Source organism: Nycticebus coucang, chromosome 9 (genome assembly GCF_027406575.1).
Source record: "Nycticebus coucang isolate mNycCou1 chromosome 9, mNycCou1.pri, whole genome shotgun sequence".
In the NCBI taxonomy this organism is placed as follows: Eukaryota; Metazoa; Chordata; class Mammalia; order Primates; family Lorisidae; genus Nycticebus; species Nycticebus coucang.
The window spans coordinates 39401088-39426623 of NC_069788.1; positions in this window are offsets into that span (position 1 = coordinate 39401088).

Genomic DNA, 25536 nt, shown 5'->3' on the forward strand with positions numbered 1-25536 from the left:
ACACACAGATCTGTTGTCTGCCAGACCCACCTTAGAGGGAAACGGAAAGTAGGTAAATGATTTCTACAAATGAGTAATCATAATGATAATAATAATGGTGATGCTGATGGTAAATTGTCTAACAGCTCATGGCTTTCAAATTTCTATCTGTCCTAATCTGAATCGGTTAAAATGAATCATGCCACTTCTCATCTACTCGGGGGCTCTGTGAGTAACAGACCCTTCTGTGAGTGAAGGTCAGAAACAGTCCTAAAGCACTTGGAGACCTTAGCAACATAGCCCATTCCTACCTCCCTAAAATGGTTGGTTTGGTCTTGCTTGTTAAATGTGTATACTTACACTGTAAAGGTTTTTTCATTTGTATTTTTTTGATTGATAGTGTAAAAGCCTTTTCCTCCAAGGTGATTTTTCATTTAAATTTTCTTGAGTTAGCACTACATTCTCATCTCTTTTGATCTCATACTTTGTGGCATCTGGGTACTGACCTCATATTTTATCAAGTCTTTGTATATTTGGGACAATAAATTTTTCTGATTTATCAGATGTTTTTCTTTTTCTGTTGATTTCCTTCTGGTATTTATTTCACTGCTTTTCATTGTAGGAAAGTCCTTGGTTTTATGGATTTCAACACATCCATCTTGTTCCTGGTGATATCCTCTATTTTTAATATTCGTAATTTCTCAGAACGGAGATAAATATTCTGTTCTATTTCCTACTAGATAAGTTTTTATAGATGTGATTTCTATATTTATCTTTGATCCATTACAGTATGTAGAAAGTAATATTAGAGTCTCAAAAGGATATGAGTTCAAATGCTGTCTTTTTTCCATACCTCCTACATGACCTTGGAAAGAAGTCATTTATCTTCTCCGAAATTATTTTCTCAGGTAAGTCCATATTACATTTTTCTTAAATGTTATTTTCTTATTAATACATGATATTTGTACATATTGATAGGATACATATGCTATTTTGATACATACATACAATGTGTAATGATTAAATCAGGGTATACTATTTATGGGATATCCATCACCCCAAACATTTATTTCTGTGTGTTGGGAACATTTCAAATCTTCTCTTCAGCTATCTTGAAATATATGCTATATTATTAACTATAGTTATTACCGTGCTAGTGAACACTAGAAGTTGATATTCCTTCTATCTAATTGTATGTTTGCTCCCATTAACAAATCTCTCTTCAGCCCCAGAACCCCTGCACCCGACCCAGCCTCTAGTATCTATCATTCTACTCATTTCCCCCATCCCTCGAGATCGACTTTTTTAGCTCCCACTAATGAGAACATGCAATATTTCTCTTTGTGTGCCTGCCTTATTTTCACTTAACATAATGGCTTCCAGTTCCATCCACACTGCTGAAAGTGACAGAATACTATTTCACTGTGTATAAATACCACATTTCTTTATCAATTCATCCACTGATGAACATGTAGGCTGATTCCTTATCTGGGCTATTGTAAATAGTACAGCAGTACCTGATTTCCTTTCCTTTGGGTAAATACCCAGTTGTGAGATGGCTGGATTGTATAGTGGTTTGCTTTCTTTCTTAATTTTTTTTTTTTTTTTTTTTGGTAGAGACAGGGTCTCACTTTATGGCCCTCGGTAGAGTGCCGTGGCCTCACACAGCTCACAGCAACCTCCAACTCCTGGGCTTAAGTGATTCTCTTGCCTCAGCCTCCCAAGTAGCTGGGACTACAGGCGCCCACCACAGCGCCCGGCTTTTTTTTTTTTCTTTTGTAGAGACAGGGTCTCATTTTATGGCCCTCGGTAGAGTGCCGCGGCCTCACACAGCTCACAGCAACCTCCAACTCCTGGGCCCAAGCGATTCTCCTGCCTCAGCCTCCCGAGTAGCTGGGACTACAGGTGCCCGCCACAACGCCCGGCTGTTTTTTGGTTGCAGTTTGGCCGAGGCCGGGTTTGAACCCGTCACCCTTGGTATATGGGGCTGGCGCCTTACCGACTGAGCCACAGGCGCTGCCCTCTTAAATATTTTTAATAGTGAAAGAACACAAGAAAGTGCATAAAACAAACACACACCTCATTATCTTTTCTAAGTTATTTCCATCATCATTCATTCTTACACTGGGATTCCACTCTAAGGTATTCCATGGAATTTTAACTCAAATAGCATTAAATCTCACATTTACATTTCTCTGCTGGCACAAGCAATACCCAACGAGACACCACTAGTTGATCTGACCATGGGAATAGCTAACCAAGAGGGGTTGTCTCGAGATGAATAAGCAGAAGAAATGAGCCAAAAGTTGAGACCTGAAATTCAATGACTGGGAAAGGTTAGACAGAGAGGTGATGATGAAGAAATGAACAAAGCAGAGAGCTGATGGATTAATGATTGTGTCCACAATACTGGCTATCAAGGAGGAGCTTCTTTTATGATGACCTTGGCATACTTCAGTAGAAAGGAAGAGGGCACTAATGGGGCTAAGGAGGGCCAGGGAAATACAGTTTCACTGTTACCTTGCCATGTTTTGTATTCCTAGACATGAGGTAGTTCCTCTCCCCACTCATTAATTTCTTCTTTTTTCCATTAAATATTTATAATGTTATTTGAATAAATTTCTTTTGATGCACTTTGATATTCAATTTTTTTTATTGCCATAAATGGGCTTTCTGTTTTCATTTTCTTTTTATTGTGCTACTGGTTTATAACACAGTGATTTTTAAGCTCACATCTTATATCCCGTAACTCTACAGAATTCATTTATTACCTCTAATTTTTTTTTGCTTGATTTCTTTTGATTTTCTAGGTGACCAGTTAAAAGCAATATTTTTATTCATTTCCCTCACATTTATGTCTTTATTGCCTTCCCTCTCCAATAGTTATTGTAAGTTCTTCTGATACTATACTAAATAGATGCAGCTAAGGAGACATCGTTATTTTGTTGCTGTTTTTTAGAAAATGACGCTCACATTTTAACATATATAATGTGCCTTGCATTTGAAACTCAGGATATACAGGTTGAAATGAGACGAAAAATTGATTTTAAACAATTTTAAGAATGAATGAATCTATCCCTCTAATTTTAAAGAATTATATACAAAATGGATTTTTAAACAAGCCAAAGGTATTTTTGGCACATGTTAGGATAATACGGTGACATGTGCTACTTTGTTTTTCCACTAATGCGATCAGCTATATTGAGGTTTTCTGCATGACAGCTTTGAACTTTATGATTAAACCTGGCACTTATTTTATTTTCTAACTTTTATCTGGGATTTTTGCATCTCCTTTCCAAAGTGACTTGCTCTAGCTCATCTTCATTGTTGGTAGCTGTCAGATTTGAGGATTGGCCTATATTTGCTTCAAAAAATATTAGCTAACATTGTATTTTTTTAATACTCTTACAACTACATAAAACTCAAGTACTCTTGATTTTTTGAAAGTTAAGAAAACCACCCAGGGAATCCATTTAAAGTAAATTCTTTGTGTGGAATAAATCTTTAATAACACCACTTACCATTTCTTATTCTGTTATTAGTCTGGTCATGTTCACTTTCTTTTCACATTAGTTCTTGGAATTTAAAAACATGTTTGAAGGATTATGCACTTCCAGTTAGATGTCAACTTTATTACCATGTAACTGAGAATAATTCCCCTACTAAATTATAATAAATACAAAAGAAAAATATTTCCTTTCTCTTTTACAGACTCATTGGCATTAGAGACTCTTCCATGTTTATTTTTTCTGCAGAGCCAAGTGCAATGCCAAACTCATGCAGGCCCTAAGTAGATGTATATGGAACAAGCAAAATAAAGAGTGGGCCCCTTTCTGCATTGCATGTAAATTTAGTTTTCATCGTTGTCCTCCATAATGTTTTTAATGGTTTATATCTTGCCTAGTACAAAAAGGTAGATTGAAACATTCAAGGATGTAAAAATATTTCTATTTTAAATACAAAATTTTTAAGAGTAAGGAAATAAAAATGTTAAGTACTGATAAAGATTATATATTTATAAGATGATAAAAAATTTTTACATCTTGCGGTCTCTTACAGTGTGTGTTTAATTTCCTGATGGTATTTATTTTATGTGATTATGTGTTGATATTATTAAAGTTCCCTCTTCTAAAGTCTCTGTGCTTTCTCCCGCTTTGTTCAGTTATGTGATCTCGGATCCCTACTACTTCCTGTGATGATCTTCCAATCCGGAAATACCCCCAGGCTATGCCTGCCCAGGTAGGGGCTAAGAGCTCCCCTTCACCATGCTTTCTAACAGTTGTTTCCTGAGCAATGCTCTTGTCCTGCAGTCTGAGGAAGAGGCCTAGATGTGTTTTAATTCTTGTAACTTTTAATTAGATTTTCAAAGTAGCCAAGAACAAAATTTAAAAAAATCGTATCTTTGTCATTAAAGTTTTAAAAAATTAACACGTTGGTTTGGTTTCTTGGGGATGGGAGTAGATAGGTTTGAGAGTTGTACCCACGTAATATACCCACTGAGATTGTCTTTCTTTTAGTGACAGTTTTGTTTAAGGATTTCTTTTTAAATGAGTCATGTAGTGGCCTTTCTCTGCTTCTTCTGGCAACACACACATCCACAGAGGAATTTTCAAGCTTCATAAGTTTCTCTTCATTTACCCATTTAGCAAAGATGAATGTATGCCTGCTGTAGTTCAAGTTTCTAACAGAAATCCCTGTCATATGGCTTAACTATTTGTGCTCCTCCAAAATTCATACACTGAAACCTAATCACCAAACATGATAGTATTATCAGGTAAGGCGTTTGGGGGGTGATTAGGTCATGAGGGCTCTACCCTCATGAATGGGGTTAGTGTCCTTAAAGAGCTTCTATGGTAGCGGTTCTCAACCTGTGGGCCACAACTCCTTTATAACAATGAAAATACATCGTGGCCTTAGGAAGGTTGAGAATCATTATGGGTATGAGGACCCAACCAAAAGGTGCTATCTATGAACCAGAAACACCAAATTTGCCAGCACCTTGATGATCTTGAATTTCCAAGCCTTCAGAACTATGAAAAATAAATTTCTATCGTCCATAAGCTACCTTGTTGATGTTTTGGTATAGCTGCCTAAATAGCCCGAGACACAGGTAAATCTGAGTGGCACAGAGTGCACTTGCAAATCTGTTGTTGGTACAATTTAGGGATAAGAGGGTGAGGTCAAGGTATGGGAGAGGTCAGGGTGGTAAATATGGGTCTCAAATGGATTTTGCAAAGAGCCTAGAGAATGAAATATGAGGCTCAGAGTCTCTGGGATTCAGGAGGCTTAGACTAAATCTGAGATTAAAGACATGCTCATTGCTGCTGAGAACTGGTCCTTTGTGTGTTGAAACCAGATAATATAGATGCCAAGAGCCAGGGAAGTTGGACATTTCCCTAAAGATATGGGTAGTGCTATGGACCAAACCTGTGTATCCCTCCCAAATTCATATATTGAAACCTAATCATCAATATGGTGGTATTCAGTGGTGGGAACTTTGGGAGGTACTTAGGTCATGAGGGTAAAGCCCTCACAAATGGGATTAGTTTCCTTATAAAAAGGGGAAGAGACATGGGACCTCTCTCTGCCCTTCCCTCCAATTGAGGATGAGAAGATGGCCATCTGCAAACCAGGAAGTGGGCCCTCACCAGATACCAGATCTGCTGGTACATCAATCTCAGACTTTCCAGCTTCTAGAACTATGATAAATAAATGTTTATTAAGTGCTCCAGTCTGTGAGACAATTGTTATAGCCACCAAAAGTAACTAAGACAGGCAGGAAAGAAATAGCAAATGCAGGTAGAAACAAAGCTGCAGAGAGCCCCAGAGCCTGCCTCCCCACTGCCTGCAGTGGTGGCCCTGTAGTGCCCACACTGGTGTGTGGTGCTGAACTCAGATAAATGGTCTGACCAAAGCTTTCTAGAGTCCATTAGCCTTCATGTTGGACTCCTGAATCTTATACTTCTATTAGCTTTTCCTTCTTGATATGTAAATAGTTCTCCCATCCTTTTCCTATTTGTGGGTCAGGTGCTGATGGCATCCCGGGAAGCAGCCTCCAAGGTGGAGTGTGGCATGCAGATGTTATTAGGGAGATCTGGGCTAAGGAGCCGACAACTGCAGCAGGGAGGGGAGGAGGCAGGGTTGGACACAGAGAGAAGCTGAGTTGTGATGCTGGCCAAGGGGCCAAGGACAGTCTGGGGAGATCTGGCTCTTCAGAGTAGTTTGCCGCTCCCATTCATCAGGCACTTGGTGTATGGGCTGCCTTGGGAGGTACATGACTTCAGCCAGGTGGCTCTCTACAGTAGCAATTCCAGAAGCTGTGACAGCATTGAAAGGAGAGCTGGGCAGCACTTCCCAAGGTTCCTTGCAGAAACTGGACTGAGCCCTGAAATCACAAGTTTGTGAAGTCTCAGATTGCAAAGAGCCAAGACTTTAAAATGTGGCTAGGAGACACAAGGGGGCACAAACCATTGTAACAGAATGCAGTAACTACCATAATTGAAGTGTGCTTAAAATGTCAGCATGGGTTTGTGTGCAAAAAAGACGACAATAACTTGGGTTTTAAATTTTTAAAACAAAATATTTTGAAATCTGTTTTGTTTATGTCTACACCCGACTACAATAGTTATTCCATTTACAAATCTAGTAAATTTTAAATAAAATTGAAATGATCACTTTCCATTAGGCTTTTGAATAATACTTCATCCATTCAAGTTGAACACATTTAGTTCTCTCTGATTAGGCTATACACTTAGCTAAATTTACTAAATATTTTAAACTATGTTTATAAATTTAATGTATTCTATTTTCTCTTTAAGGCCTCCATATGTCTTAGGGGAACTTATGACCCTAACACGGCTACTTTTCCAGGTGTTTAAACAACTATAGTAAATGGATTATGTGTAATTGATAGGTAGGCTAACAATGACCTTTTCACCAAATTTAGTCAAATAACTTTACAACTTTCAACCTTAAAATCATAGGCCTAAAATTAACCAGTTTTAAATTGGTTTCTTTAACAAAGACATTGCAAGAGAATTTAAAAAATATGAAGTTGTAACACATGGATTAAAAAACTGAGGAGAGAACCAGTCATCATGTGTGAATCTTATTTGCTTCCTGATTCAGAAAAATAACTTTAAGAACTTCATGGTGTTTATGGGGGAGGCAATGAGAAATTTGGACACTGACTAGACAGGATGTTAAGAAGCCACATTTACATTATGGCTGCTATTGACAACGGGGGTGGGGTGTGTGTGTCCTCCTTTGCATTTGGGTTTTTACAATTCTTATCCCCTGTGTTTAAATCACACCCTTAACTAATTATATCTCCTAAGAGTTGAGAAGGGTAGATATCTTTCTTTACCAAGATAGCTTCTTTCAAGTTCCTTCCAACTGCCTGCGTGGAGTTTCTATATTTTTAGCTCTTTTCAAGACACTTTAGCTTGGAAGACATTTACATGAAAGCCTTTAGGGTCTTGATTTTCCTCACACTTTGTCTGGCATCATGGTCAAAACTGTTAAGTCCTCCTTGTCATTCAGCTGAAGCACCATAGTCTGCATAGAGAAACAGGCAAGACTTTATTTCCTCCCTTTTGGGCTGAGCCTCAGGGGACAATGGAGGCACGGCAGGTGGGCAAGGAAAGCAAGGGCAGTGAGGACCTTCATGGCCCTGGAGTTGCCTTCATTTCTGGAATATCAGGTGGGGTGTGTTGGGGGTCATAGGAGAAGGGAGGAGTGAAAACTGAGGCTGAATAGTTAGGCAGAGGCACGAGTTGTGCAGGAAGGGTCTCATATGCCACACAAGGGCAGAGTTAGATTTATCCTATTGAAGAGGACTGTTGAGGAATTTTGAGCAGGAGGATAACCTTTTAAGCTGTGGAGGTAAGAAAGATTATCCTGGAAGCTGTGTGGAGGATGAATTGGGATCATGACCACAAGAAAGCATTCACCAGTAGGGAGACTGATTATGTGCATTACGGTGACGCATGTGTACCTGGGCTGGGACGGGAGGAATGGGAGAAGAGGAAAACAAGAGGTGAACACATTTGCAGGCTGATGTTCATGTATAACTATTTGCCTCAAAAGGATTTAAGGTGACTTAGATAAACACATAAAACTTTGAGAAAGGTCTTAAAAGCAAAAGAGGAATGATGAGATGAGGCCAGGAAAGATGAGGCCCGTTTACACTGGGGAGTGATACCAGCAAGATGGTCAACTGGAAGCTGTTGAGGGGCCTCCCTCTCTGGACAGTGCGATGCTTTCTCCCACCCCACACCAGCAAAGGGCCCAAGCCATCGCAGCATCTTGCTATTCCATGGTCCTAAACAATCAATGGATCAATGAATAAATCAAAAGGGAAATTTTAATATCTTAAGACAACAGACAATGTACACATGATATACCAAAGTCTATCAGATGAGGAAAAAGCTGTTCTAAGAAAGACGTTTATAGCAATAAAGTCTACATTTATAAAGATCTCAAATAAGTAGTCAAACATTATGCCTCAGGGAACTAAACGAAGAAAAACAAACTAAACTCAAAATTGTCAGAAGAATAAAAATCACCATAAATAAATCAAACAGAGAATAGAAAAACCACAGAAAGAATCAATAAAACAAAGAGTTGGTTTAAAAAAAAAACCTGGCAATTCCTTAGCTAGTCTAACTAATGAAAGGGAGAAAAGACTAATAAATAAAAAATGAATATCAATGACAACAGACACCACAGGAATAAAAGGAACATAGGGATTATTGTGAACAACTGCATGCCAACAAGTTAGATAAATTCCTAGAGGAAATGGATGAATTCCTAGAAAAATACAACCCAATGCAAGATTGAGTCACGAAGAAGAAGTTACTGACCTGAGTAAACTAGTAACAAAGAGATTAAAGAAGTATTCAAACACTTCCCAAAGAAAAGCTCAAGACCAGATGGCTTCACAGGTGAACTCTGCCAAGAATTCAAAGGATAATCAATACTAATATTTCCTAAACTCTTCCAAAAAATAGACCTAGAGGAAATATTTCCAAACACATTTTATGAGGCCAGTATTGCCTTGACACCCAAGCTAAAGACATCACAAGAAAACTGCAAGCCAGTATCTTTGCTAAACATTGATGCAAACGTTTTCGACAAGATACTATTATCAAACCAAAGACAACATGTTATTGTTGGATTATGTGTCAAAAATATTTGACACTATGATCAAGTTGGATTTATCCCTAGTGTGCAAGGCTGATTTAAAATACACAAAACAATGTGATACATTAACAGAAAAATAAACCACATAATCATCTCAACTGATGTGGAAAGAGCATTTGACAAAGTCCAACATCCTTTGTTGATACAAATTATCAAAGGTTTAGTTATAGAAGAAAATTCCTCAAAATAATAAAAACCATTTCCAAAACCCTGTAGCTACCATTAGGATCAATAGGGAAAAATTGAAAGCTTTTCCAATCAGATCCAGTGAAAAGCAAGATGCTCATTCTTGCCACTTCTATTCAACATGGTATTAGAAGAATTAGCAAGAGCAATCAGATAAAAAAAAAAGCAACCAAATTGAACAGAAGTAAATTTATCTTTAATTGCAAATGACATGATTCTATATGTAAATCCCATAAATTTCAAACATACAAATCTGTTAGAATAAATGAATTAATAAAGTTGCAGGATACAAAATCAGCATATAAAAATCATTAGCATTTTTAAACTCTAGCAACAACCTAGCTAAAACAGAAATCAAGAAAAAATCCCATTTACAATAGCATCATGAATAAAAGAAATACTGAAGGAATAAACTTAAGGAAGTAAAATATCTGTACGTTGAAAAAATAAAACATTGCTAGAATAAATTTAACACACATATAAATGGAACAATATTCTGTGCTCATGAATTGGAAGAATTAATATTGTTGAAATGCCCGTACTATTCAAAGCAATCTGCAGATTCCTATCAAAATTCCAATGGCCTATTTCATAGCAATAGAAAAAAAGAACAATCCTACAATTCATATAGAAACGTTACAGACCTAGAAAAGCCAAAACAATTCTGAGAAAAAAAGGTGAGAGAATCATCTTTTCAGATTTAAAATTATATTACAAAACTATAGTAACCAAAATAGAGTGTAGTGGCCTACAAACAGACAAAGACTAACAGAACAGGAGAGAGACCCCAGAAATAAATACAAACATATACAGCCAATTCGTTTTTGACAAGGCCACCAAGAGGATGCAATGGGGAGGGGACAGTATCTTCAATAAATTATTCAAAAAAACTGAATTTCCATATCTAAAAGAATAAACTTGGACTCTTATAGTATTACAAAAAAAAAATCAACTTAAAATGGATAAATAACCTAAGACCAGAAACTATAAAATCTTAGGAGAGAACATAGAGGAAAAACTGACACTGGGCAATAATCTTTTGGATATCACACCAAAAGCTCAGGCCACAAAAGCAAAAATAAATGGATAACCAGGCATGGCCTTGTAGGCTTAGCTACTCAGGAGACTGAGGCAGGAGGAGGGCTTGAGCCCAGAAATTTGAGGCTGCCATGAACTATGATTGCACCACTGCACTCCAATCTTGGTATCAAAGCATGACTCTGTCTCTAAACACTAAATAAAGTAAATCAATAAGTGCAATTATATAAAACTAAAAAGCCTCTGCATAGCAAACAAAATAAAATGGCATTTTGTTGAATTGGGAAAAGAACACTTGCAAACCATGTGTCTAATAAGGGGTTAATATCCAAAATTTATAAAGAACTCATACAACTCAATAGAAAAAACAACCTGATTTAAAAAAAAAAAAATAGTCAAGAGACCTGAATAGACATTTCTTCAAAGACATAAACATGGCCAATAGTTACATGAAAAAGTGCTCAACATCATTAATCTTCACGGAAATGCAAATCAAAACAACCATGAGATACCACCTCATACCTGTTAGGATGACTACTATCAAAAAATCAAAAGATAAATGTTGGCAAGGATGTGGAGAAAAGACAAATTTTATACACTGTTGGTAGGAATGTACATTACTACAGCTATCATAGAAAACAGCATGGAAGTTACTGAAGAAACTAAAAACTGAACTCCACGTTACTGTAATCCCTCTTTTGGGGACATAGCCAAAGGAAATGAAATCACCACCTCGTAAACCTATCTGCCCTCCATGTCTACTGCATTTTTCACAATAGCCAAGATACAGAAACAAGCTAGTTGTCTTCCAATAAACAAAGAAATTGGGATACAATTTCCTCCTTGACGCAGAGGACTATCATTCAGTCCTCAAAAAAGAATGACATCTTGCCATTTGCCACAATGTGCGTGAACCTGGGGGACATTATGGAAATAAGCCAGTAATATGCATGATATCACTTACATGTGGAAATTTTTTGAAAAGTAGATATACACAGATAGAAAACAAAACAGTGATCACAGGGAGCAGGTGGGGGGTGGGGAGGAAATGGAGAGATGTAGGTCAGAGGATACAAAATGGCAAACATGTAGGATGAACAAATCTAGAGATTGAATGCACAACATGAGTTTATAGGTAATAAAGCTGCACGGTATTTGAGACTCATGCTAAATGAGATTTTAGCTGCTCTTTCTACAAAAAAAAAAAAAAGAGTAACTATGTGAGATGATGGATATGTCAATTTGCTTCACTCTAGTAACCTTTTTACTATCTATATGAAACCCATAAAATCATGTTGTATACCTTAATATACACAATAAAATTGTCCCATCTGCTTAACAACAGAAAGAGAACAGGTAACAAAATACTAAAAAAAAAAAAAAAAAGGCAGAAATTCACTTTGGGATATTTAGGTCCTTACACTTGCCAGAGATGGGCCATGAATTTGGCTGTTGACATTCTAACAATCAATACAAAATAAGAGCCTCAATCCATCACTTGATTCACAAAGCTCATAAGATAAAAGCGCTCCAGCTGCTTGGGAAGGACACAGCAAGTGCTGGCTCTGGAAATAGAGAAATTTCTCCCAGGGAGACCAGAAAGAAGACAAGCATTGATGTACCAAACAAAAACCTCAACAGCTTAGGGTGAAGGGACCTTGTTTCTCCAAGAAATGATTTGTCTGATGGAGATTCAAGAAGTCAGACTGAAAGGTAGGGCTTGGTCACTTTCTTTCTCCTCAAGGAGGGACCTGGCAGGTCAGTTACAAGAGCAGGCTGTTTTACTGGAGAAGATCTGTCTTGTCAAGGATTGTTATACCCAAATATGAGTGGAGTTATAGAGAATTATACCAGCACACTGAGTCCAATTGAGATTTAGGGGTTCATACTCAAAGAAATCTCTGACCCCAGAGAAGTAGGGGGCAGGGTTTTTAACTTGTGCTTTCAGTTGGGTGGGCTTTCTGAGACTAAAGTGGTTACAGAAGCAAACACTTGCAAGATTAGAGTCTACAGGGGGTGGGGGGGTGGTAAGTAGGCACAAAAGGGCCTTTAAGAAGAGCAGGTGTTGCGTCCAGACGGGGAATTTTCACCTAGAAACAAAATGAAATGATCATAAGTATTAGAGACAGCCCAGTGGAGGCTGGAACCAGGCAGGGAAGAAGATGTAGCTTCCCAGGCTCGCCCATAGATGAAGGGTTGAACAAAGTACTTGTTGCCAGAGGGATGAGGAACCAGGAGTGACACAGGGGAAGAAGGATCAGTCAGGACATTAAACCAATGTGCGGGTATCTGACTTTGGTCAATGGTTGCATGATCATTTAAACCACCAGCAAGGGGGATGAAATAGAACCTGTTTTGAGGGTTGGGTGATGGAGAGGAAGGTTATAAGTTCACTTTGGGACCACATAAGGTGTAATGTTCCTGAAGACGTTCATGGGGCAATGTAACAGTACTTTGTGGTTTAGTTTTGATTTCATTGTGCTCTTAGTGACCCCAGCTTTATTCTCTTTTCTACCCAAGAAGTTACCTGTATACAGTTGCCCTGGCCACCCATGGCTTCCTGAATTCCTCTGCCCTGAGTGTTTTCTCATTGCTACGGTCTGGCAGGTGGAAAGATTTAGGCATTAATGTCCCAGCAGTGATCCTCCACCCAAAGTGGACAGGAGTGGGTAGGTAAACACCACAGTCTCTTGCCTCTCTTGATAAGCAGATTGCAGATGGTACTGAAGCATCCTTTTTAAGGACTTTATGAGACTGAAATGTCCCTGAGACTTGTTCTTCATCAGCGTGCTCCTTGCTGGCCGCCTCCTTTCCCTACCTCACTCCGCCACCCTCATGGAGCTTCCTGGGGTCTCTTTCTAATAACTCACTTGGACTCAGGTCTGTATCTGAAGACTGCCACGTGGTGTCAGCTCTCGTGACGCTCATGTACCTGATAGCGCCTCTCTCACATCAGTTCCTGAGAAGCAGAGCCTGAGATGAGTGTTCTGACTCCAGTGATTTGTTTGGTGGGGGGGGGGGGGTGCTCTCAGGAGAGGAATGGGGGATGTGGGTGCAGGCAGGGGACAAAGAGCTAAGCAGGATGTAGTCTCAGGTAGAGACCTCAACCCGTGCCCCTGGGGGCTCAGGAGCCCAAGTTGCTGAGCAAAATTTCAGACTTCTGTGCCCCTCTCTCAGTCTTTCATTTGCTGAGGTCTGGGGAGGTAGGTAGAGGAGGCAGCATCCTCCAGCCAGGTGCTCCCTCCAGGTCCGCCTCCCAGTGAAAGCCCCCTTTGGTCTGGGGCAGCTATGAGTTGCTGCCTGCTGCCCCGCTCCCCGCCACAGAAGGTGGCCGAGAGAGGCACCGGCAGCGGGCCTTCTAGAGGCCTGTGTACACGCGCTTGGTATACTGTGTACACACACACTCACGCGTACCACACAAGCTGCACAGAGGAAACGCTTCACATTCACTTCAGTGGACTCTGTCAGACGGTCTTTGAGAGAAGGAGCTAGTTAAGCTCTGATCCCTGCCCTCAAGCCACTTACTGAGGAGGGAGGGAACCAAACAGGAAAACAACTATCAAGGAAGCAAGAAATTCTCATTCAAGGTGGAAGCAGTTGCTGGGGAGCTTGGACTCAAGAGGTGGAGAGACTCTCCTGCTGGGGAAGCTGCCCTTCCAGGCCTTGCTGAGGGAGCAGCGTTCCAGACGGCACCTCCACGGCATCTTTAAGACGTTACCAGTGCTGAAATATCCCTAGTCTGTGTGTCTCAGACTGCCGGCAGAGTTTCTCGTTCACCAAAAATGAGTGTAACCTTGCCCATACCGCCAAGCACGCTCTTGCTCTTAATACTAAAAAATTAGACATTTGGCTAGGGTAGTGTTTTTATTATTTGATCTAATTTTTTCCTCCTTAAAAATATTTTTTCGAGCTTGTTCCTATCTTTTTATATGCTTATGAGGTTGTTACGCTCTCCTTAGCTAGCCTGTGTTAGGGTCACCTTCATGGCTGGACATGTCCACCTCTCTCTGTACCTACATACACGCCCTCTGTGTCAACACCTCTGCGTTGGAACCAGGAATCCTCCCTCAGAAATGAGGTTGGTTGGGACTGGGCTGTCAGTCACCAGGGAGCTCTGCTCCTCTGTCAAAAGGTGGAAAACATGACTCGTTTGCCCCCATGCCCTCTCCCTGCCTCTGCCCTGTGTGGCCTGACATAGCAGCACTCCCCAAGCAACAGAATAATAGCTTTTCCCTATCAGTGTTTAATTTCAATTTCCTGTCTGGCCCCAAGCCACCTTGACCAGTCCTTTTTAACATCCACATTTTAGGTCCTACTTAAAGCCTGGGTTGCAGGGGCTGCTGGCAGTTTTGAAATCTATTAACAGAAATGGAGTTCTTCTTTAATTGTCCTTGTTGAGTCTGAGCTCCCACCCCACCTTAGTCCAGCCCAGTGGCCCAAGCTGGGAAGAATGTGCCTTTGACCCAGTGTCAATGCTCCAGGAGCTGAGGGGTTGGGAGTTCCGGGAAGGCACAGCAATCCTTGGGGAAGGAGACACAGATTCAATCTTGAAGCTCCTCTGTGTTTACTTAATCTCTCAAGGTTTCAATCAAGCAGCCCTTACCTGACTAGCTCCAGGGACCAGAGAGAAATCATATTTCCTCTTGAGTGAATCATTCATTTCACACAGCACAGCTGCGGCCTCAGAGCCTTCCCCAGTGGCCTGGTCAATCCTGAAGCACTCCTGTTTCTCTCTAGCCCCCTCACAGAACACCATTTTCCTCACACCTCCCACCCTAGACCACTACACATAACTGCTGAGCCTTCTACTTCTGTTAGGTGCGCAGCAATGGGCTAGAAACTTTGGGAGACAGGGAGGGGCTATGCCTCCAAGCCTCTGACACAATGGGACCATGGCAGAGTGTCCACTCCTCTGGGAGAGGGAGGAGGGGAGCTCTCCAGCCCTGCTTCTGAGGCAGTTGTCCCTGCTGTTTCCAAAACGACAGAAACAAAAAGGGAGGGAAGGGATCTAGAATTTTCCATATGTCAGGCACAGTTAGGTCATTTAATCCTGTTACTGCTCATTTTTCCAATAAGGAAACTGAAGTTGAGAGAATCTGTCCAGGCCACATTGCCAGTGAATGTTGGTGCAAGATTGAAGACAATGACATGCCTGAGTGTGAAGCCTACGGCCACTTTCCCTCCCTGATCAAGGGATTGGAAGAGTACTCTGCAAATGTTTTAGAACCTTATGCCAAAACATACAGGGCCATTTCTGCCACTGCCAGATATAGGGCCATGGGAAACCAAAGAGGAGATGGGTACTGGTACTCTCGCCAGCACGCCAAGGGACCCCTGTCCCCACATGTGTTCCTCCTTTCTCAGGGTGCTGGCTCTGCTGGCTTAGAGACCTTAATACCAAGTGACTGATGTTCTACAGGAGACATAAGTGCTGGGCTGGGAGAATCATGGCTCCCTCCTGAGGTCCCTGCAGACATTCACAGGGGCAATGTTGCTCCTTCCACTTTCCTGTTTTCGTCAGTACCCAAACCAGGACCTGAAGGCGTTCAGCTGCAGGCGTTCAGCCCTCCTCACATTTCTACATTGCTTTCTATGTCAAGGTGCATGCATATATGATATCAGATTTCATTCCCAACTCACCCACATAAGTTATGCTAGCCAGGCAGCTGCTGCCCTCCTTAACAATGTGGTAGTTCTGTGATGAGCCCCAGGGCTCCTTCAGGAAGGAAGGATTCCTCTCCCACCAGCCAGTGCCTTGAGGATTGGCTCAGCTGAAGAGTGAGCCTGACCCAAGGTCACGCCCCTCTCAAGCAGCCCACATCCAGTGGCAGAGTGAGGCAGACCAGTCCCAGCTTCATAGCTTCCCACAGGGTCCCACTGAAACTGCATTGCCACCCAGCCCTGCTTCCACCCTTTCCCTTCCTTGGACATTGATCCCAAGACAGCTCCTGGGAAGCCTCTGCCTCCTAACCTCTACCACAGAATCTGCTCCTAGGAGCCCAACCTACGGACCACAGCAGCGATGTTTCCTGTACATTGCAGAGTGTTTGGTCTAGATCATTTCAAAGGTCAAGAAGTCCTAAAATCCTAAAAAACCTTACAAAATTAGTTCAAGAACTGCGATAAAAACCTATAACTTCCAGCAGTTTCTAGGATCTCTCCACTCCCTGACATTGTAGCAGGGAAGATGGGCTTGGATCCCATTTTCCTTTGAGTGTGGGTGGCTCAGAAAAACATTCCCCAAGGTCTACCCTACCCCTTCACATGGTCCCCCATGGAAGCTTATTTCTAGCTTGAGAACTTTATTCCTTAAGCAAGTCCCACAGCATCTCCCTTCCTGAGAGGGTTCTATCAGCAGCCAACAAGAGCCCTCACAGAGTACCTTACCTCTCAGATCACTGAGTGTGGAAGATAGAACATGGTCAGTGATAGCAGGACCTAACGGCAAAGCAAGAAAATAAGCCCCCTGATTATACCTTTCTGTTCAGAGAAGTGTGACAAGAAATACGGCTCAATTGTTTCATCTCTCTCTAGGTCAGTTTCCCTCCCAAAGAGAAATGTCCCTCCCCAGTTAGAAGAGTTTCTAAGGGTTGGTCTAGACCCCTTCTCTGGTCTCCTATGAATCCCTTGAAGATTTATCAGGCACCATGTTGCAGCGGGGAGAGGCAGCCACAAGGAACACCAAGGCCCACCACAGCCTCGGTACCCAACTGTCAACTCCAGCTGCACGGGGTCTGGACCCTTCTGAGGATCCTTCTCTGTGGGAAGAAGGGAGCATCAGACAGGACGAGGACTTGGCTCATCCTCATCATTAAGCCAGGAACTACAGACGTGCTCCAGGCTGCTCCAGGAAGTCTGGGCAGACCTAACACCCAAGTCGTTCATCCCCACTGCCCCTGCTCTTCCCTGCAAGCCTGAGTAATCCCTTTCCCTACCTCTGCCAAGGGGAAAGAGCTGGATGCCAGGGAGAGGCAGGATGCTGTGCTGTGTAACGTCTGGATGGAGGGATCCACACGTGGCCAGATGTCTGGCCAGGTTCTCTCCTCCCCGCTTCCTCGTGCCTTTACTCTAGGACAGCCTTCACACAGCTGCCAGATTGCTCTAGCCCATGACATTCTAGCAGGAACAGGTCTGCCCTCTCTCAGCTCCAAGTCTCTGACCTGTACCCCAGCCATGCTGATCCACTTTCCTTGTCACATTAAGGGACCGAGATTTCTTTTCCATACCCAATTCCTCCCAGGACCAGCTAGGCACGAGCCATCTGGCCTTTAGCCCTTGGTTTATTTTTTACAACTTGAACATGACAAATAGATTAGAGAATTAGACATGCTTGGCAGTACCCCTAAAGCCCGTATTGCAAAGTGGCTGTGCAAAATGACCAGCCTGTGTGTAGAACATCTGTGAGCGGCTTAGGCTAACATCTGTGGCGTGGGCTCCCTAAGAGCAGAGACTGCACCCTCTATTTGCCTCACGTGGCTCTCAGCAACCTTGATCCCACAACGCACAAATCAAGACTTCTGGCATCAACAAGTCCCTTTTATAGTGTTTCTAGGCTTGGTCTCTAGAACAGTAGTTTGCTGCTGACTCCCTTCACAAAATCAGAATTTCTGAAGTCCAAGTTTCATCTCCTAAATCAGACTGGGTCTCTTTGAGGACAGGGTCCTGTCTTCCCACAGACTGGGGCTCCCCAAGGACAGGCCTGTGTCTCCCCTCAGACTAGGGCTCTCTGAGGGCAAGGGAAGATGTTGCATGTGGGGGATTTTGCCATGAGGCCAGACTGACCAGATTCCTGTGGTGTACCAGGTCTAGCTAAGACGAGAGATTTACAAGGGTGCTCAATATTATGAGAGGGGAGTATGGTGTCCCCTCAAACTGCAACATGTGACAAGGGGGCCTAAAGCCATGGGTGAGGTGGAAACAGTGAAGTAGGCAATATGTCTCCAGTAAAATGACTAAGGTCCTCGATGGAGACTGAGCCACTGAGTTGACTCACCTGAAAATGCAGCCTCGGCACCCTGGGTCGGACCCACACACATACTGTCTCAGAAGCCCGGCTCACCCCTTCAGAGAGTCATGCTCCTTAAACAATTTGGCCACAAACCACGTGGCAGACCAAAGGCCCAGGGTAGCCCCCACCCTCCAGGAAAATGCCTGAGGTCCCTTTCCAGGTTTCTTCTATGTCTTTCTCCTCAGGAGCTCACGTTTTCTTCCAAAGACCTGGGGTTGTTTCCCCCTTACTCTTACTTCCCCTGGGCCTTATGGGACAAAGGACAAATCTGAAGAGAGTAGTTATAGGGAAAAGGCCAAAGGCTGCGGGACAGCACTGTGGTGGGTGGTAGGCTTAAGCCATCGACCCTAGTGACATGACAAGGTGGTTTCCAGGTACTAGATACCGCAGCTCACTTTTCGCCTGTTCTTTTACCTACTTCTCGGTAGAGAGTGGATCTGAGGACACACAGGAAGGAGGAGCAGGGCAGGTCCCTTGGTTTCTGTCCCACTGTCTCTGACAAGTCCACTAAACACACCCCCTCTTGTGCACTGATGGTGGCGGTACAGCCCCCTGTGTGCTGAGCCTTGTGGCAGACTTCAGTGTGTGAAGCTAGGACTCCCATCCTGCTCTCCTGGAGCACATAGCTATTTTCTTCACATCACAGGGCTCCATCTGCAGGGTTTGCTAAATGAAGGGTAGCAGGGAAAATTAACTTATGGACTCAAATCTGCTTGTCACAACCATCGCACCCAGAGCAGCACTTTGCTACATGTTTTTTCATATGGTATTTCATTTACTCTTCCAAGTGACCTCATAATCACCATTTTCATCATCCTGCACATGACAAGGACTCAAGCTCAAAGAGGTTATGTGATTTGCTCATGATTGCATAGCCAGCAGGTGCCAGAACCTCCAAAGTCAAAGAATGTTCTCTTTTCTACGTTGCCTCAGTCTGGCCACCTGCCGTCTCTGGGGCCTGCCTGCCGGGTGCTCACGCTGCTTGCCAAGTGACCGGTTCCCTTCCCTGTGCCCCAGCACACCCAGAGTCTGTCAGCACAGTGAGCTACAAGGTTTCAGCAACGTGGCCCCCGATGCCTCTGAGCCATTCTGAGACCACACAGTAACAACCAGGGCTGAACTTGGCATGAAGGTCAAACTCCCTGGTTCTTGTTGGCAATAAGATTTGACAATGTTCTTATTACTGGATAGTAATAAATTTTGACTGGGCAAGCTCTGGGCTTGGTGGTTTACAGTCTTAAAAGTTGGAGACCTTGGGCAGCGCCTGTGGCTCAAGGAGTAGGGCGCCGGTCCCATATGCCGGAGTTGGCGCGTTCAAACCCAGCCCCGGCCAAAAAAAAACCACACACACACAAAAAAAAAAAAAAGTTGGAGACCTTTGCAAGTTCATTCTATGATGAGGAAAGGAAGTTCTAGGAGATGAAGCAAGCAGCCCAAGGCCTGGCATCTAGCAAGCGGCAGACTGAGGATTTGAACCCCTGATCAACTAACTCTCAAGCCTTGGTTCTTTCCTTGCTATACAGCCTCAGAGGACTCTTCCCTTTAGGTGAGGAAGGCTTTCCAAGTGGTCTACTACAGTCATTCCCTCATCTTCCCCACCACGCACCCTGCTTACCCCACCCCACCCCAGTGTTCTGGTCCCCCACGTACTCTGGTGGGCTGAATCTTATGGAAGAAGAAACCAAAGAAGAGGGATAAAATTCCAGGAAGAAATTCTGTAGAATTCAGGGAAATAAAGGGTTTACTACCCTTTCTTTCTGCCAGATTTTCTTTCTTTCTTTTTTTTTTTTGTTGTTGTTGTTGCAGTTTTTGGCTGGGTCTGGGTTTGAACCCACCACTTCTGGTATATAGGGCTGGCACCCTACTCCTTGAGCCACAGGCACAGCCACAGGCACCACCCTGCCAGATTTTCATATATTCTGGGCTCGCACAAGTTCTCGCAACCCCATGCTCCAGAGAGTAAACCCCATGGCTGCACACACAGCTGGCTTTTCAAAGACACTACTGTTCTCTCCCCTGGTGGGCAAATAAAAACAAAATGTTGTTGTTAAAAACAAGTCCATTTCAGTTTTTGTTTTACTTGAGAAAATGAAAAATGCCGAAGAGATGTTTCGAGGTCAAGTTCCCCTAGAATTTTTGCATAATCTTGGCTACCTGCACCAAAAGCTCATTATCCCCTATTGATTATTCTACAATGATTTCTTTCCATACCTGGTCCAGAGCACCCATGAAACGCACACCTACATGTTTTTACACACCCTCTATTTTACCCACACACTATGGCCAGCAGAACACAATAGACAAATGGAGATGACTTGCTAAATCCTAGTACCTTGCTTTGGCCTCTAGTTACCTATTTCTAATCACATCTTCAAGCCCCAAGCGAGACATGGTGATAAAATGAAAGTGAAGCCATTCATTTATACTGTGCAGAGTTTCAATTTTTCTAAGGTTTCCACACAATCATCTTTTATGAGCTATAGTAAAACTATGTGTTTATACAGTCGCTCTCCCTAAGTCCCAAACATTTTAGTAACATTATCTTCTGTAACACCTGGAGTTTGAGAAGCTGGGCTTGAACAGCCGCCCTTCTCTTCACTTATACAAACAGTTTTGAATTTTCCAGATGTATCCATTTCCCTTCAAGTTAGCAAAGGGCTTATTTGGAAGATGTAGCCTCTCTCCTGCCCAGCATCCCCAATCCCTTCCCCTCCACTTGCAGGTAAATTTGCTTCTAAAAAGAGTCTCTGCCTTTACAAGTGACATGTAAGCAATTTTTCTGATTTGTTTTTACTGTTCCTGATGAATATCTTTATCTACATTTCCATTACAGACCATCAGGGCTCTACCTAAAATTAACTCCCAAAGTCACTGCTTTCCTCCCACTTACCTAGGCTCAGATCTGGGTTGGTTCCACTTTTAACTCTTTTGTTTCTTTCTCTGTTTAGCTGCCAGGTCCCTTTCCTCTTTGTACAAAGTGGGTCTGCCTCTTTTTCATTTCGGATCGCTTCCTTTTCGCTCAGACTTGTAAATTCACACTTGAGCTGCTTCACCTGGCTCCCAACAAGTCTCCTGTTTCAATCTATCTGGCACATGATAGCCTCATAAAGAGAATATTCTCTTCTGCTGAAGCACCGCTACGTGGCTGCCTGCTGTCTATCGCAGAGGCAGGAAAACTGCAGCAGAGGTGGGAGCTGAATCCGGCCTGCAGGTTGTTTTTCCGGATAAAGTTTTAACAGCCACACCATTTTTTTACACATTGTGTGTACAGTGGCAGAGTTCAAAGCCTCAAATATTAATATGGATTCTTTTTATACGAATGGAGTTTGCCAACCCCTGTTATATGCAATGAAGTCTGTGACCCTTGGCCCAGCAGGCAGGACTGTATGTAATTTGGCCTCCATCAGCCTTTCCTGCCTTGTCTCTGAGCACATCCTCTGTAGCCGGGTGAAGCAGATGTGGGTGGCTCCACCCTGCTACCTCTCACGCATGCGCCACAGCCAGCTCTCATGCCTCTCTACCCCACTTATGCTGTTCCCTCTGCCTGGGCTTCTCTCCTGCATTCTCAAGTTCTCAGCCAACACCATTCAGTCTCTCAAAACTCAGCTCAAGGAAGGACTCTTCAACATGCCATTTCTGCACCACCACCAGGCTGGCCTCCACCTCCCTCCGACTCCCATTGAACTAAACACCCCTGCCCCTGCTACCCCCGTATTCATAACTATTTCCCACAACTTCAGCATCTACGCGTGTTTCTTCTTCTTTGGACCCTAAGTCCCGGGACAGTGCATGTTGCATCTCAATCACTTTCGTATTTCCAGAGACTGGTATTGTGTCTGGGCTGCAGGAGTGGAGGAGACCAGACAGAATATGCCACTCCAGAATATGCCTTTAGGCATAAAGATTATTTTGAGCTGGTTATTTTGAGAAACAGCAGACACAGGAGAAGCTCTGAAAACATAGTAAGTTACCCTTTTGTGAGAGGAATTTACATTTACAAGGAAAATCTCCATTTGTAAGGATGTTTCTTTCTCTGTACCAGGAAGGATGACAAAAATCATGAAAAATTCTTATTAATGGAGTCATCATAACAAGCCATACTCTTGTTTACCCTATTTTTCTGAATACTTCCCCCCTCCTTAACCATGCTACACCCTTACTTTCTTCCTGTTGATAATGGTATTTAAGCCTGAATTCTAAGCTTCCTCTTTGAGATTAATTTATCTGGGTATCTCCCTTGTACGCATGAGGTATACATGTTTGTTTTTTCTCTTGTCAATTGGTCTTTTGCTATAAGGGATGCCAGCTAAGAACTCAGAAAGGATAGAATAAAAATTATTTTCTTCCCCCTTACTGTTCATACTTAACACATGTTGAATGAATAAATAAATGTGTAAGAAACCAACCCCTAACTTCCAACCTGTCCCTTCTGGTCCCCATATGCACTCTGTCTGGCCTCACCATTCCTGACCCATCTCATTCATTCCAGCTCTAATTTCCTTTTGTCCTGGCCACTCCCTTCTGGGCTTTAGCCCCTCCTCCTCCAGAGGCAGCCTCTGCCTGCTCCTGCCCACAGCCACACCCAAGGTTGGGTGGCTCTCAGTGACCCTCCCACTCTGCTTGGCTTCCTGACTCCTGTGGGTATCAATTGCCTGACTAGGATGAACAGGGGCTGCAACCAAGGTGGACTGCATCAGAGGCCAGGTTCCTTTCCAGGCATCATCTTTAGGCAAATCAGCACCCGTACTCTGGGCTACCTCATCTGTAAAATGGAGATGACTGATACATTTGATAAAATAATGTGTAGAAACACCTACCCTCAATCAGGACCCTGATGGGTGCTCCTTCATTCGCCCATTAAACATTTTATTGGTCATTCATTATGTGTCATGCAGTAACAGGAGAGAAATAAAACAAGAGTCAGAAAGAAAAGAATCGTTGCCCTCATGGGGCTTACTTTGCCAGGGGAGAGAGATGATAACCAGACAAACATAGACCTGGAAGCAAGAGGTGCTTGGAGATGGATAAAGCATGGGACGGAGCGAGGCTGCAACAGCGTCACACGGGAATCTCTGGAGGACTTTTCTTGTCACTCTTACTGGTTCCCCATATAAGGCATCACAATGTTAGCCCCGAGGGGCATAAGCATTTAATCAAAATGCCAGTTGGATGAATAAAGAAAAGAAAGAAGTGTGTCTTTTATCATTCTTTCAGTAAATACTTTCTGAACATTTCTAATACCAGTCAGCGAGGGTCATTCATGTTCAAAGTGTTCCTTCAAGAGGATTAATTTGATAGTAGTCATGATGAGATGTAAGAAACGGAATTTGAATAAGCCTCCTAAATTCTGGCTTCTCCAAACATCTGGGCTGACCCCAAGAGGCAGATGTGGGGCCAAGAGAAGGACTCAGGCTATACTTCATGGGAAAATTCGAGAACTAAATTCAAGGTCCTCAGGAGCGTAGGTAGGGCTTTTTCTAATTCTCCCTTGACATCATAAATACTGGGAGAATTCTGCATGTGGCAGGTGGTAGGAGGTGGTGGAAATAAGGGGAACCCAGCTGGATTTCTGCACCTTTCTCCCATCCAGGCCTCCCCTTTCCATACTGACACCCAGGGCCTTCTCCGCAGTGTGTCTGAAACTACCGTAACCACACCAGGGTCGTTGCACAAGTCAACACACCGAGGTGCCAACTTGTGCTGAGAAAGAGGGTTAATCACCAGGCAGCCAAATGAAGAGGTAGGAGGAAACCTCAATTCCACCTACCTGAGGAGTTTGGGGGTAAGGGTTTGGGCAAATAGTGAGCTGAGGTGTGGGGTCATTGACTGATCCGAGTGCTGGCAAAGTAAAGTGACGGTGAGATGAAGAAGCTGCATCCTCCTGCTGATTTGGTTCCTCTCTGGGCCTCTTCAAACTGGTGGGAGTCAGCCATTTCAGTGGGATTCAGAATCCGAAGAGCATCTCAAGCAATTCTTCAACAAAAGCTTTATGATTTCAACATCAGAGATCCCATCTGTGGGGACAAGGATGCAAATTGTCAGTCTCTAGTGCTATATGCCTGTTTGGTTAGTAAACAGCTTCAAGGAAAGCGGCTAGAGTGCAGCCTGATGAATGCTCAGTTATGCATGTAATTCTTGTTAACCTTGTGAGGACAGTTTCACTACCATTTGAGTACATCCCACATTAAGAATACATAAACTGTAGTGCCCAAAACCTCATCTCACCCCACTCCTTCATTCTCTCAAAAACATAGCTACTCTTGAAAGGGAGACCCAGTACCAGACTCCGCAGTGCTCAGAACACACAAAAGGCAAGAGAGAAAAGATCCATGTACGAATCAGTAGCACAAAGCATGTGGAAGTAGCTCATAAAGTGAAAATAACCAGACAGGCCCAATGTCCGATCCATGCTCTGAGATCTCTAGTTCTGTGATCTTGGGCAGAGTTTCTCTCAAATTGCTGATATGTAATATTAAAAGATGATTTTGAAAGGTAAAATCATGACTTAGATAAACATAAAATGCATGTCAAATAGCTTTGCTTAATGCATTAGTTAATGATAAGCCGGTAAGATGTACCAACCAATTGGAAGGAGAATTCAAAGAACTTACGTCGATAGGCAATCAGGAATGCTAAGGTAAGTTTACAATTGTCTACAAAATTGGTCAATAGCCACTAGCCAATAATCAACTGTATCTCCACCACACACATCAGGATGGAAATGATGTGTGTTACCAGTAGTCTTCCAGGACTTACAGAATTGTAAAATTGCTTGCAGACAATGACAGGCACAGCCCCCACAGAATCGGGCAATTTGGCAGGTTGTATACTAGAATGAATAGTCAGTATATTATTCAGTATACTGGATACGGCATAGTCAGTATTTTATTTTTCATTTCAAAGTCTTTTACACACTTTTCCTAACAGAAATAAAAGGATATTATACGAATTTGAGGTAAAATATTTAAAACACCCAGAACAGTTCTTTGCACATCATGGGCACTCAATATCAGAAAATTCTCTTCCTTGTATTTCAGTCTAATCAAATCACAGGGAGATATTTTGTTACAGAGAAGTTTATAACAAGGGCTCCAATGTTTAAAGGTGAGAATTTTCACATC